Here is a 12435-nt window from a genome sequence, read left to right as displayed (position 1 = left end):
ATTTCCAATCCCTGCCTCTTACAGGCCCTAAGCCTCGTCATTTGTCTCTTCATGGTGTTACAACCTAAACCCCCAGGTTATCATGACTACTGACACCCATCCCCCCCCCCAACACACAGCAATAACAGTAGTCACTATAGTGTCAGATATGGCTTTTTATTCATGTGCTCCCTAGAGATTATGTTTTGTGAACTCATCTGTGCATTTAAAGGGGAGGTTTAAAAAATTGTTCATTCAGAATTTCTAGATGTTTTGTCATGGGAAGATTTGCAGGTTCTTTCATATAAAATATTCTCTGAAAAGAAAGTCTCAGGTAGGAAGAAATTGAAAGGTCTGTGAGACAATGAATCTTAGAGAAGGGTTTAATTTGCTGAGAATGGGAAAGAGAAACATGCATGAAGGGAAGGAGGGAAAAGGCACCTCAGGCAGGACAGTAGCAATTGTAAAGAATCCACAACAGGAAAAGGTAAGGCAGTTGGCTTCCAAGACCAAAGGGAAAAACACTGACCCAGGCAGGAAGAATCGTTAGATAAAGGGGCACAGGGGGGTGGAGCATGCAGGACTGTGTGTTTTCTAGGAAGTGACTGGAATTCTATATGGAAGATCTATCAGGCCATCGTTAAAAGAAGTAAACAGTACATATAGCTGTAAGAATCAGAGTGCATTCCCACTTCCATGGGGAAAGAGACATAAGAAAAACCCTGACAGTTTTAAGATGAAAGTTCATTTGACCAAAGGAGATATAATGGAGCTAGGAGGTGACTGTTGAAATTCTAAAGGAGACTGAACCCTCTGATACAATTTGACCTTGAACAAGCATTGACAGATTAGCATCCACAAGCATTTCAGACAAGATATAGTTCCCTCAGGCTGTGGGCAAACCAGGAAGTGGGCAACTGACTACCTGCAATACACACACCACTTTACGCCACCTCGTCCGCATTGTATGATTACGAATCAGTTTTCTTTGACGCGCCCCATTTTTCACTGCAGCATCTTCGTCTTGGTGCCTTTATCAGTTATAACTTCATCAGAGCATTTGAGTGCACCATTTACAAAATTGCTTTTTTGCTGAAAGTGAGAGAGTACCAAGCATAGCAATTCTACAGAACAAAAGGGAAGAAAGAACTACCTAGAGACTCCAGCACAGATGGCCTTCATTTCTCTAACAAAACACCCCTGTGAGGTGTTTTGCCAACAAATATCTTTATGTTTTACAGTAAGATGAAATTACCATTGAGTTGCTAATGCATGCAGGTTTTCTCCATAGGTGAATAAGAGAAGAAAGTTAAAGGCCTTCGATGTAACTCACGCATGGTGAAACATTTGAGTATGCAGATTATCCTCTCGCAAGCTGCTCTCTCAAGTCCTCTAACTCAGAATATAGTCAGCTATTGCTGCTACAGGTGAGAAGGCAGCTCTCTTTACAGGCAGCTCTCTTTTAGCCCTTTCCTACCTGTGTTCTCAGCCTTCCCTAATAGACTGCAAGGCCTAGAGTAGAGGACTGGAAAATCTTCTAATTTCTAGAAGCTATCTGTACTGTCTGTTCAGTTTTGGCATCCTCTATTGATAACATTTGCTTGTATTCATTCCATCATCCCATGTATTAATGTAATATTAATCACCACAGCTTGATCAGCTCCAACAGCTTCGTTCACAGTTATGACCTGTGAATAATCTATAACCCATGAATAAATAACCTGGTAAATATTATTTATGAAAGCAACATCATGGCCTTAAAGTCACAGATTTCTCCAGATAACCATCACTGCAGCAGGGGTTGGCATTTGTGATGTAGCTTCTGCTCTGACTCAAAGGTCAGGTCCCTGGGACCAGAGGAGGTTCTGTGTATTCCAATCCCAACTGTGCCACGAGCCACAAGTCCAGAGCAGGTCGTTCACTCTTTCTGCCTTCATTTTTCAATCAGCAGACTGAGGAGCAGGCTACTATTTGCAACTGGGCTAACAGAGTTCAATAAATGTCATTAAGCCCATGACTATAAATTTTCTTGAAATATGCCTGCAAAAGTACCAGGTGTTATTGTCCTAACAACCAATTATTTAAATCGCAAATATTTGGTTTAAAAGTTGAATCGAGGCCATTTTTATATTCCAGGGCCATTTCATACAACAAACTATCTTAGCTTAACACAAAATAAACACCTGTCACACTCGGGCATCCACTAAATCCATCCCCCCTGCAAATATGAGCCACGTAATTTATTTAGCCAAAAAAAAAAAAAACAAAAACCAAGAAAAAAACCTCCAGCTGCCCTCATGGAAAGTTACTGCTCGGGTGAGTGTTAACTCCCAAGAGTCCTATGGGTGGCTAACCCTTTCCTGAATCTGCTTTGTATCCAGTCCAGCAAACAGGAAACGGCTAATGATTATTGAATTCTGACAGCCCTGCAGCGACCAGAAGCAGCAAGGTGCCCATCTCTCCCCCGAGGGGCGGGGTTGGTCAAGTGAGTCACAAACCAGGCTGCTGTAGTTCAGTGGTTGTGCTTTTTCTCCTTTTCTTTCCTTTTTTTTTTTCGGCAGATCCAACAGATGGGTCAGTCAAAGCCCAGGAGTCCTGTGCCCCTGAAAAGAGAGCCCTTTTCGACCCAACGTGTGAATGAATGCCTCCTTCACTGATGCTCATTTTGTATCAGCAAATAGAACTGTTGAGCAGATGGTTGTTAAGCGAACTCTTCTCTGGCTTTCACCAGCGAGGATGTCTGCATAAGCTATGACTTATTCCATTTTCACCTAGCTTTCCCCCTTCTTTCTCCCTCTCTCATCATGTGCAGATTCAATGTTAACATTTTTTGTAGACAAGTCCACAGTAACAGCTCTCTCCCCATCATTTACATTTCTCCCCCAGCAACTTTCTCATCACAGGATGCTGCTTGGCGGGGTACGGCGTCGCTGGCTCTCATCCACCTGTGTACTTAGGTGGTCTGGCACACCACATCTTTGTCTGGTAATAAAGAGGAAAATATACGTCTCTTTTTAAGTAGCCAAGGCCGTTGCCTGTTACAAATAAACTGTATGCCTCATTCTTGTGAGGGATCCTGGAGTTTCTCCTAAGGTAACTCCTTTTTCCCACCTCACTGGCTGGATCTCATGTATCATGGCCTTTGTATTTTCAGATATTGATCTTTGAAGCACAATTTCTGTAAAAATCTAGAAAATTAATTTTAGTGAAACTAGTACTCATCAGTTCAAATATCACCTCGGGTCTTTAAAAAAATATTGTTACAAAGAATTTTGCTCTACTGTCTTGGCCATTCCATCATTCTTCTACTTAGAAAGCAGCCAAGGGTTTGTGTGGCCCCCCATAGGTTTTTCGATGGTAATGAAGTTTGGTGCACACGTGGGCTGTTCTCTTTCAGCCTGTCAGACTGGGGCCCTGCTGCTAAGCCAGCTCTCCCCTGGCTCCCACCAGCCCGCACAGCCTCAGGGGTGTGCTTACAATGTCCATCCAATCCCAGGCCAAGAGTGTCCCCCAAAGTCTTCAGCCACAGGTTCAGTTCCTCCCACCACAGTAGCACCACGTGGCCATATCCCACAGCCCTTTCCCCCTCCTCAGGAGCAAGCAGGAATTTCTCTGTCTCCCCAGGTCCCACAAGGACCCCGGATTTCTCTCAGGAACTCAACTCAGACCCTTCCTCCTATCTGCAGGGACCTCAATCAATGCACCTTTATGGTCAAGTCCACTAGGCCTTGATACATTAATGGTCATTAAAAGAAGCAAAAAATTCCTTTGTCTTAAAAAGTCTCGCTTTTAAGAGTTGCGTCTTCTTGAAAATCCTATTTCAGATTTCAGGAGCTAATTTAAAACTTTCTTGCTTTTCTTTTTTGCTTTTTTTAATCTTGTTCTCCCTCACTCCAGCCCCATCCCTCCCCCAACCCCCCACTCCCACCTCCATTCACCCCCTTCCCCTCTGTATTCCTGCTGTAGCAACCTTCAACCTCCCCAGAGCCAGGAATGCTTTCCAGAATAGTGCGGGTGAGGCAGGGGTGGGGACAAAAGAGAAAGCACATATATAGTTTAAAAGTTATCCCCCTCACAAGCACCCTCCATCTGCATCCCAGTGAAGCTGCTTGACCTCTACAGCTCCCTGCTTTCTTTCCCTCAGATCCTCTTAACGGCATATCCTCTGTACTTCCTTCTCCTGAAACCATTCCTAGTGCCATCTTCATTTTCCCTCTTTCTCTCTTGAAATCACCGCCCTCTTTTCTCTTCTCCCCCTTCCACACTCTGGGGATGGGATCTTTATTGTTGCCTGGACTTCTCTTGCTTCTCATCTCCTTGGCTCTATCCAAACTTCTCACTTCTACTTTAATTTTCACTGTTTTGACTTAAATTTCATCACCTCCATCCAACCCACCTCCTATCTCAATAAACGCTTCTGCAGCTGAGAAGATACATTTTAATTTTTGAAGTCCTCTGATTTATTTTGTCCCCAAGTGCTTCTGGAACACAGTGTGGGTATTTAATACTGTGGTTCAGGAAGACTTAGAACGGTGTAGTGGACATCCATTTTTATCTAAGACGCAAAGAAGAGAAATCCCTTAGCAAGAAGAAACCTCCACCATCAAAATGGAGGACCCAGGACTGGCCAGCTAAAGAACCCTCAGGTTAGAGAGAGAGCTACAGCAGGTCTAACAGCAGCAAGAGGCAATTTTTCAAGTTACAGTTTTCCAGTAAGGCAGGCAGCCAGCATTTGGCAGAGCAAAGTGAAGGAAAAACCTCTATAAAGACTGCACTTAAAGTGAACAGTTATCACTTGCATATTCATTGCCTGGAGGCAATTTGCAACTAATAAGAACCCTGAAAGAACAGAAAAAACAAACCCTACCTCTATTTATTGAGTGTTCACCATGTGTTGGGCAGAATGCAAACTATTTTACAGCACTATCTTAATTAATTTTCACACCAACCCTATGAAATTGAACTATTATTTTAGCAATCTCACAGAAGAGGAAACTGAGGCTCAGAGAGGTTAAGTAATTTGCCCAAAATCATTCAGTATATATGTGACAAAATCCATGTGGTTTTAACCCAAAGCCTTATACGCTCGGCCCAGAATTATGTAAAACAAGAAGCAGTCATAGGACACAAGGAGGATTTGGACAACATAAGGACAGGAGCAATCCAAAACAGAGACCCATCTCTTGGACATCTGTATAAGGATGATCATCCAATATTAATAAAAAAGAACATGATATTGACATCAGAACCCACTCAATAGTATATATAGCTAATATATATATTAAAGCTTTTAAAAATGTATAGTCAAATCTATGTTATTCTCTTTACAGAGGGTGGACTCAGACATTCTGAATGAATTATTTTTATATCTTCATAAAATGAGATGTTAAAGAACCCCTCTAACTATTGTCAACAATAGATACCTGAATATTTCAGTCAATAGTCTGGTAGCAAGAATGGAAAACCAGATGAATAGTCCCCTTGTTACAGAATTATGTCTTAAATAGTGTTTTAATCAGTTGTGCCAATTAATTCTCTCTTTATTTCGCATTGTGTTACGCAACATCATTCTATACTATCTTGAAAAGAGACAAGAGGTTCTTGCCTTTAACCTTTTTAAATCATTTGCTAAAATTTTCTCTTGTTCAAACAGGAGGTTTTTTATCCTCCATGTAGTCTCTGGAAGTATTCCAATGCCTGAGACATTATTTCAGTTACTGCCGAAGCATGATCAGAAAGAGCAATCATTTCACACTCTATTTCATAACTCAGTTCTTCTAGTTCACAATCCTATTCATTCTTTTGGTCTACTTCCTCTTTTGTAAATATTTTTCCTCTGGAGTGTCAGCAAACATCCCTAAGTAAACACCTTTCCATTCTGCCTTCTTGCAGTCTGATTAGAAAATGTGATGGCATCGCTACATCATAAATTCCTTGAGTTTACACAGCTCAGCAGCAGTGTCCAGCAGAGGGCTGGGTGCAATAAAAGGTGCTCAGTAAATACGTGTTTACACATTTTGGGCTGCTTCCTGACTTAATACCAATAATAACAAAAGTAGTCATAATTAACGTTTCCTGAGGGAAAGTAACAATTTACTATGTGTTTGGCATTGTGCTAGGTTTCAAATTACTTCCCTCATGTGAGCCTCATAATAACACAGTATTTCTGTTCACAAATGAGGAAACTAAAATTTGGAGCAGTCAGGCGCCCATCCCACGATCACATATCCAACAGTGAGAGAGCCAGGTTCTGTCCCTGGTGTACCTGATTCCAAAGCCCACCACTGAAATAATATATGACACGATCATCTCACCACCCTTCCAACTTTCCTAAAAAGCTGCTGAACAACCTTTTAACCTCACCATTTCCTTTCACACTTTCTTGGAAGACATTTATATTTACGAATTTCATTTCCCAACTCCCCTCCAATTCACATCCATGCTCCAGCAAGGCAATGTCAGATCTTATCATGTGTGCTCATTATTTATGGTTCTTCCCAGTGGTGTTGCTGTCAAATATTTAATAATCGACTCTGGAGGTGGGGTTTGCAAGAGAAGCCCTGATTTGTAGTGTTTGTCTGATTTCCACGGATAAATTCTGCTACCATGGATGATTCCAAGCCTCCAAGATGACGTCACTGAACACAGAGTCGGAAAGAGGCATGTACAGTTGACTTTCTGTGTCTGGTGCTGACGTCCTTCAGCATACCACTGGCTCCTCCCCGTGTTGACTAGTGTGAAGCTGGAAAAAACATTAAAAAAGAATCCTCCCTGTTAGGATTAGTTGTGAATGAGTACCTAGTACACACTCACATACTGTTTGATGAATTAAACTGATTTTTTGCTCTTCTGGAGCAGTGGTTCTTAAAGTGTGGTTCCCTGACCAGTAGCATCAGCATCACCTGGGAACTTGTTACAAACGCAAATTCTGGGCACCCCCCCCCCCCCACCAGACCCACTGAATTGGAAACTCGTGGGTAATAGGGGGAGGTCAGCAATCATTGCTTTCATGAGCCTCCAGGTGGATTCTGATGCAGCCATCCATTCTGATGCTAAAGTATGAGAACCACTGTTCTGAATTTCAAAATCTCTCTTCCATTTCAGCCCACAAGGTAAAGAAGCTAAGAGAGAGAAAGCTAACGAGGGGAACTCAAGGTTGATTTAAAAAGTAGGGGTGATCATAGGTCTGGCAAGTAAGTGGGTGATGCAGACTGTAGCAAAGAAAGGTCTCACTCGCTCACCACTTACCCAGTTACCACTCACATCTGAGTCAAGGGAAGGCAATATAAAACCTATCTGCAGAAGATCTCTCCAAAACAGAGGAGAAACGTTTGGAGACACATCCAGAAGACGTGTCTCAGCAGGTATCCAACCGGAAAACCTTACTCCTTAGCATACAGCTGGGGAACCTGTGCACTTCATGTGAGTTAAAACATGTTTCCTACCACATGGGGTTACCTGGGGTGAGTTTTTTCTGCCTACCTCAGTAGTTGACCTGCAGCAGATTCTCCTGGAGGTCTTGTTAAGACATAGACTTCTGACTTCTCTCCCTCTCTCCACTCCCACCTCCACCCAATTCCTGACTCAATAGGTCTGGCGTGGGGCCCAGGTTTGTACCATCTGTAGCAAGTTCCCAGTGACACTGCTGCTGCTGGTCTGAGAACCACACTCTGAGAACTACTGCCCCGCTACGTGCTCAAAGTTCTCTCCCCCTCAGGAGAGCATTCTTGAGTTGTTAAGGGGCTGTTGGATTTTACCCAGAGGCTGGCTTGATGGAGTGGTAGGTGGGGAGAGGTGTGCAGTGGAACTGGCAATAGCAAAGCTTTCATTTCGGTTGAGCCATCACTGCAAAACACAGACACAGTTCAATCGGAGCCATAATTGGTACATTGCATGAGGATTTTCATTTACTCTGCTGCATCTCATTTTGCTCTCAAGAGGCACTTACCGCAGACAGTTTTTAAAGGAAAATTTTTATAATTAGAGAATACTTCATAAGTGTAATCAATTTTGGCTTATGGAAAGGCTTTTCTAGAAATCAAAATGCATACTGGCATCAATGTATAAATATTCTAGAAACAAACATTGTCCGATTTACAAAGTATTCATTAATATTCTGATACACTATTTCCAGCATCTCATGCAGGAATGAGCTGTTGCTTTCTCTGTGAAGACTCAGTGTTCCTATTACTGACATGACCCAAAGGCAACAGAGTTGTCAGTACAACCTGTCTGCTCCTAACCACATAAATAACCAAATAGCATTCATTAAGTCTGCAGATGGCATCAAGCTAAGAGAGAAATTACCCTAAAGGAGAGAAAAAAATTTAAATACAGCAAGACCTTGATAATTTGGGGCAAAGGAGGGAAAATATAACAAACATTATCTGAACAAGTTACTACGTTGAAAGAGAAAATCTCAATTGCAAAATAAAAAGGAAGGTCGGTATACATGCAAGTTTGCCATTTGTTTATTTATTCAGCACCTACTATGTGCCAGGCTCTGGGGACAGAGTCTGAGCAAAACAGACATTGTCCCCCACTCACGGAGCTCACAGACAGGAGGGGAGAGAGACCTTAAAGAAGAAAATAAACAAACAAAAACTTAATTTCTGACTGTGATAAGTGTTTTAAAGGAAGAGAAGAGAGTAATATGAAAAAGAACAGCTTGGTGTGTGAGAGAAGGGCCCATTTAGGTCGGGGGATTGGGGAGGCTTCTCTGAGGAGCTGGTGGGAGCTAGAATGTAAAAGATGAGAAACGGTCAGCTTTGGGCAGGAGACTTCCACATAGAGAGGACTGTTCCAGTCCAAGCAAATATCCTGTGGTGGTTCCCTGGGCAGGAAAGGTCTTGGTGCATCCTAGGAGCCGAAAGAAGGCCAGTGCGGCTTGAGCATAGTGAACAAGAGAGAGATGAGGTGGGAGAGAGGCGTCAGCAGCGTAGTAACATTTTAAAGCAGGAGTCAACAAACCTATCCTGTAAAGGACCAGAGAGAAATAGTTTAGGTTTTTGCGGGCCGTGAGGTCTTTGTCACAAGTACTCAACTCTCCAGTTGTAGCAAGAAAGCAGCCATAGACAATACTTAAATGAATGCATGTGGCTGTGTTCCAATAAAACTTTATTTACAAAACAGGTAGTTTAGCCTGCAGGCCAAAATTCTTTCCGTTGCCAACCCCTGAAAGAATAAAAGCGGACATGGAACTGTTCTAGGAGACATAAGTAGGAGCAGGAAATTCATCTTCTAAGTGAATCAGCATTAGTCAGACCATCACTCAATAAAATGTCTTCCTTGGGCTCCACACTGAAGCGGGATATGATAAAACATCCGTAGGCTTAAAACAGTGATGATTATAGCTTTGGAAAACGCTGACCGAGGGAAAGGTTTAAACGAGTTGATTTATTCAGCCTGAATGACAGAGAAAAGGTGATAAAATGGTTTTCTCACGTTTGAAGGGTTATTGTGCTGAGGATGTGCCCAGCTGTTTTCAATGTTCGAGTAGAAAGACATGGAAATCAAAAAGGAGGGAAAGTGAGAAGTGAGCAGGAACTGAACTGGAGGAATACAATGGCCTGACAAGGTGCAAACTTGTAAACGATCGTCCCTGCTGGCTCTCCTCCCGTTTCTGCGGCAGACAAGTCTATTCAGGAGTAAAGGATATTTTAATCAATATGTCTTAGATATATACTGTTTAAAGGAATGCCATATTGTACACTTCTGTCAAGTGAATAGTTGCCCCATAATTTATCCTCTTTAAATACCACATTTTCCTTTTAAAAAAGAAACCAGCATATTGATCAATTGCTATATGCCAGGAGTGCTGAGTACCTTCCATGCATTTTCTCATTTATTCCCAACAATACTCCTATGAAGTCAATACTATTCTCATCCTCATTTTACTAAAAACTGAGTCCTTGCTATTATTATCCTCATTTCACCAAAAATTTAGACTTAAAGATACTAAATAATTTTCCCAAGGCCAAATAGTTAATAAATGGTAGACCCGATTTACTTTATTTTTGAAGTGAGGCAGATTAAGTGAGGAACAGCTGTATTTACATTTCTTTTTAAAATAGCGCTGAGCAATATAAATCATGAAATTTCCACTTCTTTTCTTCAAAGGATTAAAGGTTAGAGAGAATGTACTTTTGACTATAGCCAATTTAGCTCATGCACAACTCTGTAAACATTTTAGAAGATCAATTATTTCTACGTGTTTATGTGTGTGTATCATGTGAAGAGGCTCAAATCTTGGAATAGTCTCAGATGTTGACTCATTTTTCTAATCTCTCCTAACATCTTTTGTAGTAACTAGGGTTTTAAATTTCTTTAAACATAGGAAGCATAGTAGTTGTTTTATCATCCCTCTGACATATCCAATATCTGAAGTATTTGTGAGTCGTTTCTGCTGTCTCTTATTTTGTTGGTTCTTACTCTTGTGTCTTCCTTATGTGCTTAGATATCTTTTACTATAAGATGCTCATTTCCTTCAGAAAATTATTTGTGAGAACTCTTTGAGGCCTAGGATGAAGGTGCATTCCTCCAGAGAGGACTGGAACTTACTTCTGCCAAGTGCTTGGAGACACTACCAGTTTAAGGCCACTTTAAACAAAATTCACAGCCTGAGTTTTATTGGATTGCAAATCTGAGAGTTTGAACTGCAAATCTGTGTCGGAATCAATTTGTCGTTACTTCTGTGTTTGCTTCCTTCCATCGCTGCTTGGTGCCAAGGTAAATATCCTTGCATTCTCTTGGAGGAGGGTGTGAGGTGAATATTTCTGGTTTACTCTTTCACTTTGAGGTCCCAGCACAATGAGCAAAAGGTCCACTATTAGATTTCCCCTCTTGGGCTTTGTCTTCTTCCCCACACTGTTGAGGCCAGCTGGACAAGCCCACCAGGACTGGCAATTGTTGCCAAGGCAGGAGTGGATTCAGGGAGTTGCTTACCTCTCTGGGTCCCACCTTCACTTAATTTTGGCTTAATAATCTTGTAATCTTGTCAATTCTTTGATGCTCTTAAAAAGAGGGCTTTTGAATATTTTGTAGCATTTTAGGTTGTTGTAAAGAATTAACCTTACTCAAAGAAAGGTCTGGGCTTTGCTTGGCTCCAGGGAGGTGATCTCTAAGCCCTTGGAATGTACTGCCTGATAAGAGTGTCTTGGTTTACCTAAGGGCCTTGGGCCACACCAATAGTCTAACAACGTGATTTAGAGTGGGGGCTCTGAGTCACTTGGCATCAGTTCTGGAGGGGTGAGCCACGCAGGCTGTCCATCACATCTAAGTGATGAGCCCAACAAAAACTCTGGACAACAAGGCTCAGGGGAGGTTTCCTTTTTGGCAATACTCTGCATATTGTCACACGTCATTCTGGAAGAAGTTAGCTCTATCCATGACTCAACTGGAAGAGGGCAATGGAAATCTCATACATGAAACCTCCCTGGACTCTGCCCCCTGTGTCTCTGCCCTTGGAGGATTTTAATCTGTATCTTTCTGCTGTAATAAACCGTAACATGAATATAAAAGCCTTCAGTGAGTTCTGTGAGTACTTCTAGCAAATTACCAAACCTGTGGGTATCTTGGGGAGCCCAAAACTTGCAATTGGTGTCAGAAGTAATGGTGGTCTTCGGGACTTCCCTAACTCTGCAGTTGTTTTCAGTGGAAAGTTGTTGCTTTCAGTGGAAAGGTAGTCTCATTACCTAGCCAGCCATATTATTGGAAATGGAAGAGTCTGTAATAATTAGGAAATGTAGCATTTTCATGCATTTAGTCCATGTTTACGTGCACAACAGTTTACTTGAGTTAAGCAGTATGACTGAACTAATTTTATTCACAATGTCAGAACAGATTTTTATGAATCAGACTTAGTCAAATCCTGACTGGATGGTTTTTCAACAAAAGAAATGTCATCATATATGTTGAATACAAATATGTGACATATTTATATATGGCTATGTATGTACAAATACACCTGACTGACAAAATAGCATTGGATTAGGAGTCAAGAGACAGGGGTTATACTTTTTAGTTTTGATTTTACTACTGTTTAGACAAGTCAACTTTGGTGATTCATTGGTCTTCTCTGAGTCCACTTCTTCATAAACCCAGTGACCTAGGTCAGGCGTTCTCGTTGGAGGTGACTATGCCTACCAGGGCCCATTTTGGAAATTGATGGGGCTACTTTTGATTGTCATAACATTTGGGAATGCTATTGGCATTTAGGGCAAGCCATAGATTTTAAATGTTCCACAACAGAACTGCCCCAAAAAGAATTGCTCCACATCCTGCACAATTTCTGGATGTTTTAGCGGACATTTGTTTAGGTATTAACATCTTTCTGAGCCTAGAATCAGACTCTATCTTATACATAGAAACAATGTATGTTTTTCATGATTTTAATACACGTGGAATTTTCTAGGTATGTGTTATGTAAGTTGAGGGAAGATTGCGGGTTGTCTCGTT

The sequence above is a fragment of the Equus quagga genome, chromosome 11 (genome assembly GCF_021613505.1).
Source record: "Equus quagga isolate Etosha38 chromosome 11, UCLA_HA_Equagga_1.0, whole genome shotgun sequence".
NCBI classification, from domain to species: Eukaryota; Metazoa; Chordata; class Mammalia; order Perissodactyla; family Equidae; genus Equus; species Equus quagga.
The sequence above is the reverse complement of the archived record's forward strand: the minus strand, read 5'-3'. Positions refer to the sequence as shown.